At 50.2% G+C, this 13,658-nt stretch overlaps 1 protein-coding gene across 15 annotated transcripts in view; it reads left to right on the forward strand.

Annotated features, from left to right (window-relative positions):
- MBP (myelin basic protein) overlaps positions 1–13,658 on the forward strand; it is a 139,482-nt gene that overhangs the window by 68,009 nt on the left and 57,815 nt on the right. The window contains exon 1 of one of the 15 annotated variants that reach the window (XM_070514496.1): positions 4,987–5,208. The exons of the other annotated variants lie outside the window; for them this stretch is intronic. The gene's annotated coding sequence lies outside the window, so the exon portion shown is untranslated. Of the gene's footprint in view, positions 1–4,986; positions 5,209–13,658 lie in introns of those variants that run through there. 15 annotated transcript variants of the gene reach the window in all.

The raw sequence follows: 13,658 nt of genomic DNA on the forward strand, positions 1-13,658 counted from the left end.
AAATAATCTTAGCTGTCAATCTTGACTGTATAATCTTGGAGAATATATATGAGAATTCTTTTTAAATTACGAAGGGTTGTACACACGTCACTCCAAATGAAATCAGCAGTTCCCCCTCACTTTACAGAAAGGTCTTTTCCTGACCAGATGGAAATTCCTGAGTATGATAGGAAACCATGCCTTCGTGATGGTCTGTGAACCATGAGTCATCATCAACTGTATATTGATAATCTTCCAGCTCCTGGTAGTCATTCTGTCCTCGTGTCAGAGGACTCGGGGGAGTTTGAGGAATATGGAGACGGCCACTGTCCTCTACCTAACACCTTTCCGCAGGACACACGGACTCAGGGTCTCTTGAATGTTGGGGAAAATAGCGTCGTACTTCAGCTCATAAGAGTCCCAGTGAAGGACTGAATTGGAGAGTTTAAGAGAAGTTGGCAGCGGGGTCTGACCATGGCCCAGGTGCCCTGAGTTGCTGGCTCACCCGCTGCAGGCTCGAAACCGCAAGTTTGCTCAACTGAAACCAGGCAGACTTCCTCCACATCTTTGTGAGGGCCAGAGCCAGTCACTCACTGAGCACTGCACTGGGAGGTTTTATTTACCCTTTCATTTCATAGGAAAATCCTACTGAAGGATTGCTTTGGATCTAAGCAAATTACATTACAGCCCACTTTTACATCTCTGCCTGTAAGTTTTTCTGACAGCGTGTGGCTATACTTCAGGACTGTTTTGCTTAGTTACCCAAAGAGGAAGAAAACATTTTAAGGCACAGTAGCCTGGAGAACTGTGTGTTGTCCGAGCTTTGAGGAACCAGGTTATTTTGCACTCACCAGTTACTGAGCTGTTTTTGAACCGTACACCCACACACGTGGCACCCACCGTCCTTGTCATTTGAAGACCAGGCAGGCGGAAAGCAGAACGTCCACCCTCACCCCTCCCTCCCACCCTCCCTCCGGGGTCTCCAGTCCCAGGTCTAAAACAAGGGCAGGTAGCTCAGTGGAGGGGAGGGAGCCTTGGATCTCCCTAAGTTATACTGACAGAGGAGAAAAGTTTCCAGAAGAGGGCACCTTGCTCTTTCCGGAAGGAACTATGGTTCCTTCCAGATGCAACCACATTTCAGAATCAGAGCTGATGATGAGTATCTCTCACATTAGATGAACGCAAGTGCAACTCTACAGTCGTAAGGCCATGAGGCCACCGCCTTCCGGCCACCGTTGTAGCACTCTATCTGGCTAAGCCATGCGCATCGGGCATGCGAGGGCAAAATCTTATTGAAAACCACTAGGAAAATGGGCTCAAATAATGGAGATAGAACCATCCATGTTTAATGTTTAAGGAAAAAGTACTCACGTTAGAAATATTTACATATATGTAGGTATAATATAATAATTATATATTGATATATATTATGTATAATATATACTATATTATGCATAGTATATAATAGTATTACATATATCCTAGCTATATACCTAATGTAATACATACTATTATGTATATTAAGTATATATGCATGTATATGTGTGTGTCTTTATTTCACAAAGCTTGTTAGCTTGCGATAAGAAAACTCACAAGGCAACAATATAAAAAAGCCTAAAGTCGAGGAAGTAAAGTAAGACCACGCACACGTCAACCACAGAGCAACTGCGATAGTTGAACCTCACATTTCACTCGGAACTTCCCAGCTGCCCAAGTGGAGAGGGAGACCTCGTCAGTTTACAGTTTCTTGTTCCACATGGGAGGCCCCACCAACTTTCAGCTGGGTACGTTTAGGCGGTGTGCTCCTCTTTAGGTGTCTGGGTTTCCTCCCATGTAAGTAGGGCTGATAACAGAACTTCCCGTGAGTCATAAGCGTGTTAACACATGCACACTTGTAGGACACTCCTGTCTCCTACAGGGGACGTCAGCTGAACTGCCAGGAAGAAGGCTGCATGCACTCCTCAGAGGAAGCCAAGTCATGCTTAATAAATGGCAAGAATTCGTTCCTGTTTAAATTTTTATCACAGATAATCGCGTGGTAGTCAATGACCTCAAGGCATTTTTATGGCAAATGTTGTAATGAGTTGCATATGCTGTTCATTGTAATAAACTGGACAATAAGCTTCCTCGCCCCTTGGGGCTTGGTTGAAGGCGCAGAACCCCACTTGTGACCCAGCCTCAAGGTCCCGCGCAGCCCTCCCGCACATCCCTTGAGGCAGCGCTGTGTCCTGTGGGGTCTGAGGGGGGTGGTGAGTGGGCTCTCCTCTTGATGGGGAGAACCTGTAAGAACATGTGTGACCAGAGATAACGCTCAACCATACTTAGAAGATACAGTCTGCCACATGCAGATATTTTCCCTGAGAATTTCCATGTAGCGTTAAAAAAAATCATCACATTTTTCTTTAAACCTTGTTCCCAAGAATCTTCCATAAGGAAATCTTTTTGAGATTCTATTTTCAAACAATATTTGTACTTAATGTATCCTGAGTTCTAAACTAAGATATAAAGCTAGTAATTAGCAGTCACTACTGATGTAAAACTCTACCTCAAGTCAGTAATAACCGACGGCAAGGCATCCACGATATACAGCCTGTGGATTCTAGCTGTCCTTCCGCTAATAGATCAGTGTCCCTTAGAAATTATTACTGCACAACCTTCTCTTGAGGTTATTTCATGCTAGCCTTAATTTAGCGCCCATTATGATTCAATTGCTGCCTGAGTCTTTTTATTCCTATCTAAACAAGTGATAGAATCAATATTGTGTAAGTGCATCTTTGGGAATAATATAAATCATAGAATCTAAATCACGAGTTGAGAACTTGAAGGAATATTAGGAATCATCTTGTCCCACCACTCAGCGTGCAGAGGACGGTCTGACTGTGGGCACAGTTAAGACAGCTGCCCGAAGGCCACAGAGGCAAGATAGCAGCCCTGTGCTCCCGGCCCCTGCTCTGTGCCCCACCCGAAAACAGTGGCTTCTCCCCAGTGGCCTTTGGGGAGCAGAGCCAGTTCCCATTTCTGTGTTTGTCGGATATGTTAAAACAGTCAAACACTTTAACACGTATTACTTCTCCATGCATTCGAGTGAATATTAATGACACTTTGTATCTTTAAAAACCCAATGTTCCTCTGTTTGAATAGTTACACGGCCTCCTTGTAGTTCCCAGGCCGCCCTTCGGGGGCGCACTCCTCCCTGTTCTCAGAGTGTGTCTGTTTCTAACCAGAGACCTCTCGCTTCCCAGTGGGACACAGATGAGGCTCCACGGGGAGTGTGGGCATGTCTACTGCCAGTGGAAAGTCTGGCTCTACTTGGCAGCGTCTACCGCGGGCTGTTGGACAAATGTCTTGGCTTCTAGGAATGATTTTGTCATTTGAGTGAGGCCGTGTCATCTAGCAGCCTGAAGTGTGGACTCCAGACATCTGCACGGGGGGCAGCCTCTCCGTAGGGCAGGTTTCCCCGTGCAAATGGGGGTCCTGACAGCCTGAGCTCTGGGTTGTTGTTAGGACTAGGTGACTTCAAGGAAGAGTTGCAAGGACGGAGCTAAACAGTGAGAGAAGAGGCAGGGCCAGCACGGGCCGTGGCGCCGAGGGGGCACAGCCGCTCAGCGGCCCCATGTGTGTGGGGTGCCCCTGCCCTGGAGCACCGCCTTCTCCGAAATGGCCAGGCTCTGATGGAACCCCTCGTACCTGTCGATAGTCTGCATCCATACATGACATTTAACTCTGTATAGTATTTCAATTTAGACGTGTGTGTGTGTGTTGTTTTCTCTTTTTCTGGATTTTCTGCTCGGAGGCTCATTTCCTAAAGAAGAAATAGACAGGTCATCTGAGGAAAACAGTGGAGGAGTGGGGGGAGAAGAAGGGACCGTTGCTCAGTGATGACTTCCCGACGTCTAAGCTGAATCTGGACTCTGTCTCCTTTCTCCTCTTCCCCCTGGACGAGGAGGAGTGTGGGTGGGTGTGTTTCCTGGTCTCTCTTGTACCCTGGGGCCCTAACAAGCTGCTGGGACTCATTGAACAGGCACTTAGTGGCTCATAGCACATCACAGCGGTCCAAGGTCAGGCGGCTCTCCTCTCAACAGTGCCTCAGAGACCCAGGCTGCTCCCACTGGCGACGGCGGGCGGGGGGGGGGGGGGGGGGGGGAGCCTGAGAGTGGTGCATCCCACAAGGGAGCCAGCGTTTGTCATGTCCACTAAGGCTCCAGGGGCCAGAAGTAGTCACGTGTCCATGTCACATGACCTGGTCTGGCTGCTGGGGCTGAGAGGAGGGGAGCAGAGACAGGGCCAGCGCCACCGCCTTGTATCGGCCCTCTGCTCGCTCTGCATTGTGTGTTCTGTCTCTCCCAGGCCCCTGAGGGAAGGTGAGCTCCATGAGGTGGGGGTGCATCTGTCTGCTCACCGAGTGCCTGGCCCGCCTAGGAGCTTCCTCAGCATCTGCTGATGACAGAGTGGTCAGTGGGACACCACCTCACCCTGCAGCTCTGTCCCCTCCTGTCGCAAAGACAACCTTTGCAAACTGCTCTGCTCTGTGAAAAATGCCCCCCAGACAGTGCATCCAGAGGCCTGAGCCCTTTACTTGTGAGAAGCCCTGCGCTGTGCAGAAGTGCCCCTGCTTATGCACCAGGTGTGTGTGCGCGTGTGTGCAGAAGTGCATGTGTGGGTGGGTGTGTGCACGTGCATTGGCTGTTTGCATGCACGCACATGTGTGTAAATGTTGTTCCAACTGACAAAATAGCTCTGCAACTCTGAGAGTTGCCTTTGTTCTTTTAAATTATGAGCTGCCAAGACCACTTTCGTTCCAGTGTTTTCACAAAAACGACTGTCGTAGGTACAGTGTGTAATTGTTGCTCTCGTCGGTCTCACGTGTTCAGTGTAACCCCCACGCGATGGTGGACCCCTGGCCCAGGCCGCCCGCCGTGGGAGAGCACAGCAGGCTGACGCGGGCCTCTGAGGGGGGCTGCTGCACCCGCCAAGCCCTCAGCATCCCGCACCCGCTCTTCGGGCGGCCCCTGCGAGAGTGCCGCCCTGCGGGACGCCCCAGTGGCCCCAAGGGGCGGGGACGGGGCGCAGCAGGCGCCAGGTCCAGGCTCCTTGCAGACACCTGTCCTCCTCCTGGTCCCTGAGGCCCCGCGACCGTGTCCCCAGGGAAGCTGGGGCTGGCGGCTTCGTCCGGGCCTTCCAAATCTAGAAGGAGACCAGGCATTCCCCTCGCACGTTCCCAGGAGAGAGGTGAGGGGGCTTCTCCAAGTGGGCTAGGACTCTCCCACGTTCCCGCTCCTCCTCCGCGCCTGCGCGGGCGCAGTCAGCTCAGGAGGGAGGGTCGCAGCGCGGGGGAAGGAGGCTGCATGCGGGCAGAGTGGGGTCTGTGCGCGGGGGAGGAGGCCGGCGGTCAGGAGCTGGAGGCCCGTGTTTGCTGGGTTGGCAGAGCCGGTCCCTGGGGAGCCACGAGTTCCAAGGCGAGGATGAGTCTGATGTGGTCCAGCGGAGGTTCATTCCAGGAGGGAGTGACGCTCCCAGCGCGCCCGAGCTGGCTGGGCACCAGTCAGGGCCGGCGCTGGCCGAGCGGACTCGCAGGCGCTGGCTTTCCTGGGCGCTTAACCCCTGTTCCTGGCCTCCAAAGTAAGATGTGCGGCTGAGAGTCACTTGAGGCCAGCAGAGCCACAATAGGTCAACTGAACGGGTCCCAGAACAAAGAGGGAATACAGAGCTCACAATGGCACAGATCACAGCTGCAGTGGGCTTGGCCAGTGGGCACAACGTGTCCCAGCCTGAGACCCGGGCCCCTCTCCGTGGACCCCTTCGCCTCACTCACTGACACTCTCGTGATGAAGGAGTCTGTTGGGTCCTGGGTCCCCAAATTGAAAGCGCACATGTTAGGCTTCCCTCAGGAGAAGCTGCTCCTTATTTGCACCTGCCTGCCTGAGTTTGTAACGTGGCCTTGGGAGCTGCAGTGTGGGCTGTGGGACTGTCTTCTCCAGATTCCCCCGCCACCAAAGCTTGTCCAGGGGACTGGGGCCAACAGGAGGACACTGCCTCCTAGAGGGGACACTCCCTCCTCCAGGAGACGCTTCCCAGGAGAGCAGGGCATTTGCACACCCCTCCTGGCTAATTTCTCCTCCTCCTCCAGCAGCAGTTCAGGAGTTGGCCAGAACCCGGCTTTTCTACTTATTCCAAAGAGTGGGGGGCTGCCCCCGTTTCTCTGCTGAATCCTTCAGGGGCCTCGTCTCCCTCACTTCCACCATGAACGTTAGTATCAATGCTTTCTAAACTGAAGAAAGGAAGTCTCTGTAGTGGTGGGTGGGTTTTTTAAATAGACGACGATGTGCACTGTGTTAGCAGATTTAGTTTGATCATTAGAGAGGTAAAAGGCAATTTAGAGATGTGCCTACCACTCGCCAGCAAGTGAAATCTAGGTAAATGGATGTAACTGAGGGGCATTAAAATTGGAATGTTTCTCTAGGTGGATGTTTTGCATCCGGGCCATCCTAACTTCAAGGCTACAATACAACCGTTTTTCAAATTATATAAAATTTACGTGAGAAGAGACTCCTTCTACCCTTCCCCTCTCTCCCTAACAGCAAGGACCCTATCTCGATAGTTGATTTTTACATGTTGTTTTATTTGAAAATTTACCTCTAGCTGAAACTTTTTTATTTAAATTGCTTCAAAAAATTGAAGGAATTTAATGTTCCAGTTCTTTTTTCTGAAATCTTTGTTAAGAACCAAAGACACTGGGGACAAATGTTATAACCAGTGGTCTCCGAAACTGGAAGTTGACACTGCATTAAAGTGTGATTTGCCACAGATGGAGGGACGAGGGTGCTGGGAGATGTCCCTTGTAGTAATGAGACAGCGCTGCACAATGTTAACGCAATGACTGCTCCGACGGCGCTTTGTGATCGCGGGGGATCTGAGCGAAAGTTTTCTCCCCCTTTCTGAGAGCAAGTGCAGCTCCAATCACAGAGACACGGAACTGGACACGCACCCTCCCACGGGACTCACTCCTGCAAACTTTCAAACACTCACATATTCGCACACACGTGCTCACGTGTTCACACTCAGTTATTCATATACAAACACACTTTCTCACACTCACACTTACATGCACCCACACACACAGGAAGGGAGGGAGGAAAGGAGGAAGAGGCTGTACCACCCCCAGCCCCTTGCTGGGTCTCAGCCCAGCGTCACCGTGCACTGCAGGGACGGATGCCCGTGGCTGGCCTTGCTGCTCATCTGCAGACACGGCCGGTGGGAGCCGTGGGGAGGGCTCGCCTTCATTTGTAAGCAAGGAAGGTTGCCTACAGCTGCGGCCAGCTGAGGGTTGCCAATAGAACCCTTCCTCACGGTGTCCCTGTGGGCAGTTGTTTGTGGTAACCAGACGGAGGTCTTTGATAATTTCAGGAAGATCAAAAGGATGGGTGTCTTCCAAGTTTGCTTAGCGGAGCATAGATAGCATGGTGGCTTTGTGTAAAATGACTGGGAGGAACCCTGCATGCAGGACTCGGGGTTCCACTGAGCGCCTCCCTCTGGAGCAGCAGGTTCCGGTCCTGGCTATGCTGGTACCTGGGAGTCTGCCTCATTGTTTCCAGTCCTCAAAGTCATTCTTACTCACTGTTGTCAAAACTGAAGTAAAGAAATAAATACCTGAGAGCATGTGGGGGTGGGACGCCAGGCTGGGGGGAGGAACCAAGAGAGAGGGAGAGAGAGAGAGCAGAAAGAGAAAGAGAAGAGAAAGAGAACATTCTGTGAGCTTCACAGGTCCAGGGAGGGAGGAGTCGGGTTGACCCTGTGAGCCCTGGGGCTGAGATCGGGGGGAGTGACAGTCCTGCCTACAGTGAGCGTCAGGGTCGCCTCAGAAATGTGTGAAAGTAAGAGGTGGGGAATGATTCTGGGAGAGTGTGGCCGTGCTCGTGTGCCTTAGGTTTCAATAAATGTTCTCTTCAAGGTTCTGATGCTTGGGATGATCGCTGTCCTCTGACTCACTCGTAGAGAGACAGCCTTTAGAAATGCTGTACAAAATTGGCATAAATCTCTCACAGGTCAGCACTTCTAAGCCTTTCAATTTCAAATAGAGCCTTTTTTTCGGTAGAACCTGTAGGGTCTATATACAGCTTGGTCCCGGTCTGCAAGAAAGAGCCCCTCCGTGAGCCCAGAGCTAACGCTGTGGCAGGCTGCGGGCTTCCACAAAGCTGAAAGCGGGGAGAAAGTATGTAATTTGACGTTTAAAATATAAACAGAATGCTGTTTTTGTGTTTCAGAACTCTAGTTTGTCTTCAAAATTATAAAATAATATTTACAGTTTTTAAATCTTTTTCATTTTTGCAACTGCTGCTCTCTTCAGTGAGAAGCGTGGGCCAGGAGAGCAGTTTTCTTTGCCAGATGTGTCGCAATGAATCAGTAACTCACAAGTTTGGAAATGTTTGCATGGAACAATAATGATTTTAAGACATGTAATTTCTTGAACTCAAGATGATCAACAACATGGGGATAGTGTTGTTCAAGGAAAACCTCTCAGTTTTGTTTTTTTCTGTTTGTTATACTATCAAGAACATCAATAATGATGAACTCCATACTTAGCAAAAGTTAAAACAGTACTTGTTCCCATAGCTACAGCAGCGGGCGTGGTTTGGGGAGTTTAAAATGGCCATTAGTTACTCAATGATGAGTACTTCTGAAACGTCTCCCTAGGACCCAAAATACTACCAGGACAGGCAGGATTGCGTGACAGCAGTTAATCTTTTCCTAATAGTCAGGGAATCTGAGGGCTGGCATGCTTGAATGGGCAAAATAGTCCTTGCACACCAGTTGGGCTTCACTTCCAGGTCCCCTCTGAGCCACCTCAGATAGCTTCTGACTCTAAACTTGCGGGAACTTTTGAACACAGATTGTCTTATTATTCTGAAATAAGAATTACTCGTTACACAAATGCGTACTGAGCAGTTTCCATGCACCAGGCATCCTCTCGGTGCAGGGGTCCAGCAGTGAACAGGACAGAAGAAAATCGCTGCCCTGGTGGAGATTACCTCCAACCTGGGTTCAAATCCTGACTCTGCCACCTAGTAAATGTGTGTTTTGTTAATTGTTTTGACTTCTTTGAGCCTGTAAAATGGAGATTATAATACCCACACTGCAGCCACTTAGCGGGGATAAAGTCGATGCCAGTAAAAGCCTAACACCATAATCTCATAATGATAAAACCTCCTCCCCTTTCCTTCTTTTCCCGATCTGCACGGCGTCTTTTTGCTCCATCTCCACCTCCTTAACCATGAACAGTTTCTTAGGATTTGATCCGGTCTTTTCTTTACCACTCTGGAATCCCCAGCACTCTGCTAAGGCGAAAGCACGAGGCCTCTGCCAAGGGAATGATATTACGAAACTAGGGAGCAGATAGTGCAACTTTTCCTGAGCTTCTTGCCAAGGGAGAATGGAGATTATAATACGTACACTGCAGCCACGTAGGGGCTGAAATTGATGGTTCGTGTATTTCTTACTGGCGTTGCTTAGTGGTCACGTTTTAGAGACTATTGGATTTCTAGCTTTTCCAGATATGGTTTTTGTTATTACCATAACTGTAATTTTTGCACAGAGTTCCCCCTGAAGAATAGTAACTCTAATTCCTTTAATGCATAACACATGCCTTATTCATTGACATGTTCTGATAGATGCTCAATCATCACTTAATACACTGGCATTTGGCATTAAATAAAGTATCTGCTTCTCCCAATTGCCTTAAAGATAGGACTGAGCACATCCCTGTCATCTTCTGATTTCTTTTCTGTTTTGCTGAAAAGTTCTATTGAAGCCACAAAACAGTAGAATGAAGACTTCCTTAATTGCCTTTATGTTTTTAACAGTTTTACTGAGATGCAACTTACATAAGCATATAGTTCATCTGTTTTTAATGCACAAATTAATGGGTTTGGGTGCATTCTCAGAGTTGTGCAACACTCACCGTAATCTAATTTTAGAAGGTTGTTGTTACCGCAGCAGGAAAACTTGTAGCACTGGCAGTCCTCCTTCCCTATCCCCTGCACACCTCCAGCCCTGGCAAGCACCAGCTCCTTTCTGTCTGTGGCTTTGCTGACCTGACAAGTCACGTGCAGCCTTTTGTAACTGGCTTGCTTCATTAGCACTGTGTTTGCAAGGTGCATCCGTGTGGTAGGAGGTGTCAGGACTTCCTTCCTCTTTTCGGATTGTCCATGTTTGTTTATCCACATCAGCTGATGGACGTGTTGCTTCCACATCCTGGCTGTTGTGAATCGTGCTGCCAGGAGCCTTGGCATTCAGGGTTTCGGTGGGCCCAGGTGTTCAATTCTCTTGGTCAGACGCCTACCCCTGGGGGCTTTATTTTGTCTGTATGTTGGGCTCCAGAGGGCAGGGCTGTTTGCTTAGACTTTTGTTTTTAGGTCTGTCATTTGCATTTGGGTGTTTATTAGACACCCCTCCCCAGAGATAAAACCCATCTTAGCGTCTGATTCACTTAATCCATGACGATGTCAGGCTTGTAGGCAGCTAAGGAATGGGGAGATGCTTGATATGTCTTGGCAGCTGAGATTTCTTTCCCTGCCTCTGCAAATTGTCATAGTCGTTGGATGATCACTGAAACCTGAGAGTCCGCTTACCCACCTGTAAATTGAATTTTGCTAAGCTGGTCCTTCCCTACCCTAAAAGAAACCTCTCCCTCCCGTCTTCCAGGTGCTGCCTCTCCTGTCTTGAGGAAGGGTGGGGAGAGTAGGGAGAGGACCCCGATTTGGGAGATACTGCGGACCAAGACTCAGTGGTCATCGAAAGTTTCAGGGGACTGTGATCTGTCCCGGCCCCCATCTCCAGCCTCCCCGAGGCACATTTGAGAGGGTGGCTGCCCCGGCTCCTGCTGCAGGGAGCACTTGGAGCCCTCGGAAGCAGTGGTTTGACGGGCTGACCCTCCCCAATCTCTAGCCACTGCTCGAGAAACCAGGCCAGCACATGCCCCTCTGCCCCCACCCGAATCTTTTCCTCCCCACGAGTACACAATGCTGTGGTTACTCTGGCTCATGGAGGCCAGTTGTCTGCATCTCACAATGTACTTAAAGTGGGGGAGACAAGTGGACGGCTGGTTTGGAGCACTGAGGAAATTGGGATTTTGCTTACGCAGAAGTAAGTTTCTGTCTCTGTGAATGTTCCAAAGTAGCCGCTATGACGGCCTCACTAGCAACCGTCTCTGACTCTCCCAGCACATGAAGTGACTGTGGGTTCAGGTTACCACTAAATGAAACAGTGCCATACGTAAGAGAGACACAGACAAAAATTCCTATCTTTAGTTAACTTGCAATTCGGTCCAACAATTTGAGTGTATAGATTATTAAGTGTTTTGTGCATTCGGTTAATAGTTTACGTAGATGAAATGCTCACCCTCCTGGTGTTTCCATAACACAGATGTCAGATTTGTTCACCAGCTCGCCGCTGTGCCGTGCCTCAACTTTGCAGCTGAGTCTTCAGCCGGTGCCTTAGTGCCACCAGCGAGCCTTGACAGCGCGTGCCGGGAAGCGCTCCCTCAGAGCAGGGCGGGAGGCCGGTTGGTTTCTCAGAGCCGGTGCAGGGCTGTAGGAGATGGGGACTGGGAAGCTGCTACTGCTGTCGTTTAAGCAATTGCACTGTTAATTAGCGCTTTTTCTAATAGAAAGAAAATGAGATTAAATTCGTGATCGTAATATTTTAATTCTGAAAGTGGCGTTGCTACAGCAGATGGAAGTCACTGAGTGATGTGCGCTTTCGTGATTGTCCATTTATTTCTGTGATCCCAGCCCTCCTGGCCGACATCCTTAACCTGGAGTGGTTTTCGGGATTTACTTTGGAGGTCGGTGGTGGTGGTGGAGGCCTTTCCATTAGGAAGTCTGTCGTGTAAATGTCCATGCTGGGCTGGGTGCTGTCCTCAGGTGTCACTGATCCGCTTTGCTCAGGCACTGCTGGAACCAATCCATTAATCCCGTAATCGGTTCTGCATTGTCGGGTGGGCTGTAATGTTTACGTGGAGATGGGAGAGGCCGAAGAGCCCTCTGTCCCATTGCTGTTCTCAGAGGCTGCTCTGTTTCCCACTGTCATCCATTTTCTCCAGCGGATGTGACAGTTCCTCTTCTAATGGGAGAGCATAAGCAGATTAACTCTGGACCCATGAGCTGATTGCCTAGAAAAGCAAGCTTCGGTCACAGTATATCAAGATCGTAGTCATCCGTTTATCAGTGCATCTGCATGGATATTGTTGCAAAGGGCAGTCTTTAATCACACATACACACACACACACACACACACACGAAACCCACCACCATCCTAACGACTCTTGTTAAGGGAACAGACATTTCTATTTCCCAGAAGTAAATTTATTTAAACAGAAAAACTGACTCTTTTTTAACAAAGAAAAAGTCTTTTCTAAGAGTCTTCTCCTCTTCTAAGTTGAGTTTAATTTGATTTTAAACGTTCCAGATCTGATATTGTCTGTTCAGACAGCAGCAATGCCTGGGTGCCCTAAGATGTAGACATGGGCCCCTCCATCGGGTGCTGAAGGCTGAGGGGGTGGACGGCAGGCCAGCGATGGGGAGGCTGAGTGTGGCGAGGCCGCCGGAGAGGCGCTCCCCGAGGACTGGTTCAGAGCAGGGGCACAGCTGTGTGAGAAGGATCCAGAAGGTCTTGGGGAAGCGGCCTCTGAGCTGACCTTCGAATGCCGGGCAGTGTGTCAGTTAGCTGTGACCCGGCAGAGGAGACTGGTGACAGGGCGGAGGGCGGCCGACCCGCTGGGTTGGACACCGTGCTCAAAGGGCAGGGTGGCAGCGGGGCAGGTGGATCTGCCACTACGAGAACAGTTCAGAGAGTTTGGACTCAATTCTAGGAGTTTGGTCTTTGACCCGTCGGCAGTGGGGGAACGCCCAGCGTCCTGAGCACAGTGCTGATGGGGCATCTGTACCAGCAGAATCTGAGAGGACAGACCTTGGGGGCAGGAGGCACGGTGGCCACATATCCAACATGAGGCTGCAGAGCTGCTGGCCAAGGCAGTGGTCCTGCTGGCACAGCAGGGTCAGTCCTCGGCTCCTCACATTTGCCTTTCCAAACGTTTCCCCTTGGCTCAGCCAGGCCCATGATGCTCTCGGACGCACAGAACCACCTCCTGGGCCTTCTCCACCTCACAGTGCTGCATTCCCCAGCTGCCCGCTCCTGTCAGTCTACATATCATCGGCCCTGGCTCAGCATGGTTCTGGGTCCTGCAGCATCCACAGGGGCACAGGGAATAGGCTCCTTGTCCCGAGGCCATCACGAGCAGATAATCAAGGTTAGCACAGGAAAGGCTTCAGTCACCTCGACAGCAAACTGGGTAGCGTAATAGGTATAGTCAGCATTTAAAGATCTGCCCAGCTGCCAGCATCCAGGGAGCGGATTCACATCCTGAAGGAGGGTGGGATTTGTACAGCCACCAGCGAGGAGGAGAAGAGCAGCAGAGTCAAAGATTCAGAGCCAGGGATGTGCATGATGTGAGCCAGAGGCGAAGGCTGTAGCAGGAGCTGGGGTCACAGAAGGTCAGGTAGCATCCCCAGGACAAGATGCGGGAGGCCTTGAAAGCTAAGCAGGATGCCGTGTGAGCCTCCTGCCCTTAATGTTGGGGTATTTGGGTTGCCTATGTTCAAATGGTGTTTTAGACAGATAAGGCT

Source organism: Equus asinus, chromosome 7 (assembly GCF_041296235.1).
Source record: "Equus asinus isolate D_3611 breed Donkey chromosome 7, EquAss-T2T_v2, whole genome shotgun sequence".
NCBI classification, from domain to species: domain Eukaryota; kingdom Metazoa; phylum Chordata; class Mammalia; order Perissodactyla; family Equidae; genus Equus; species Equus asinus.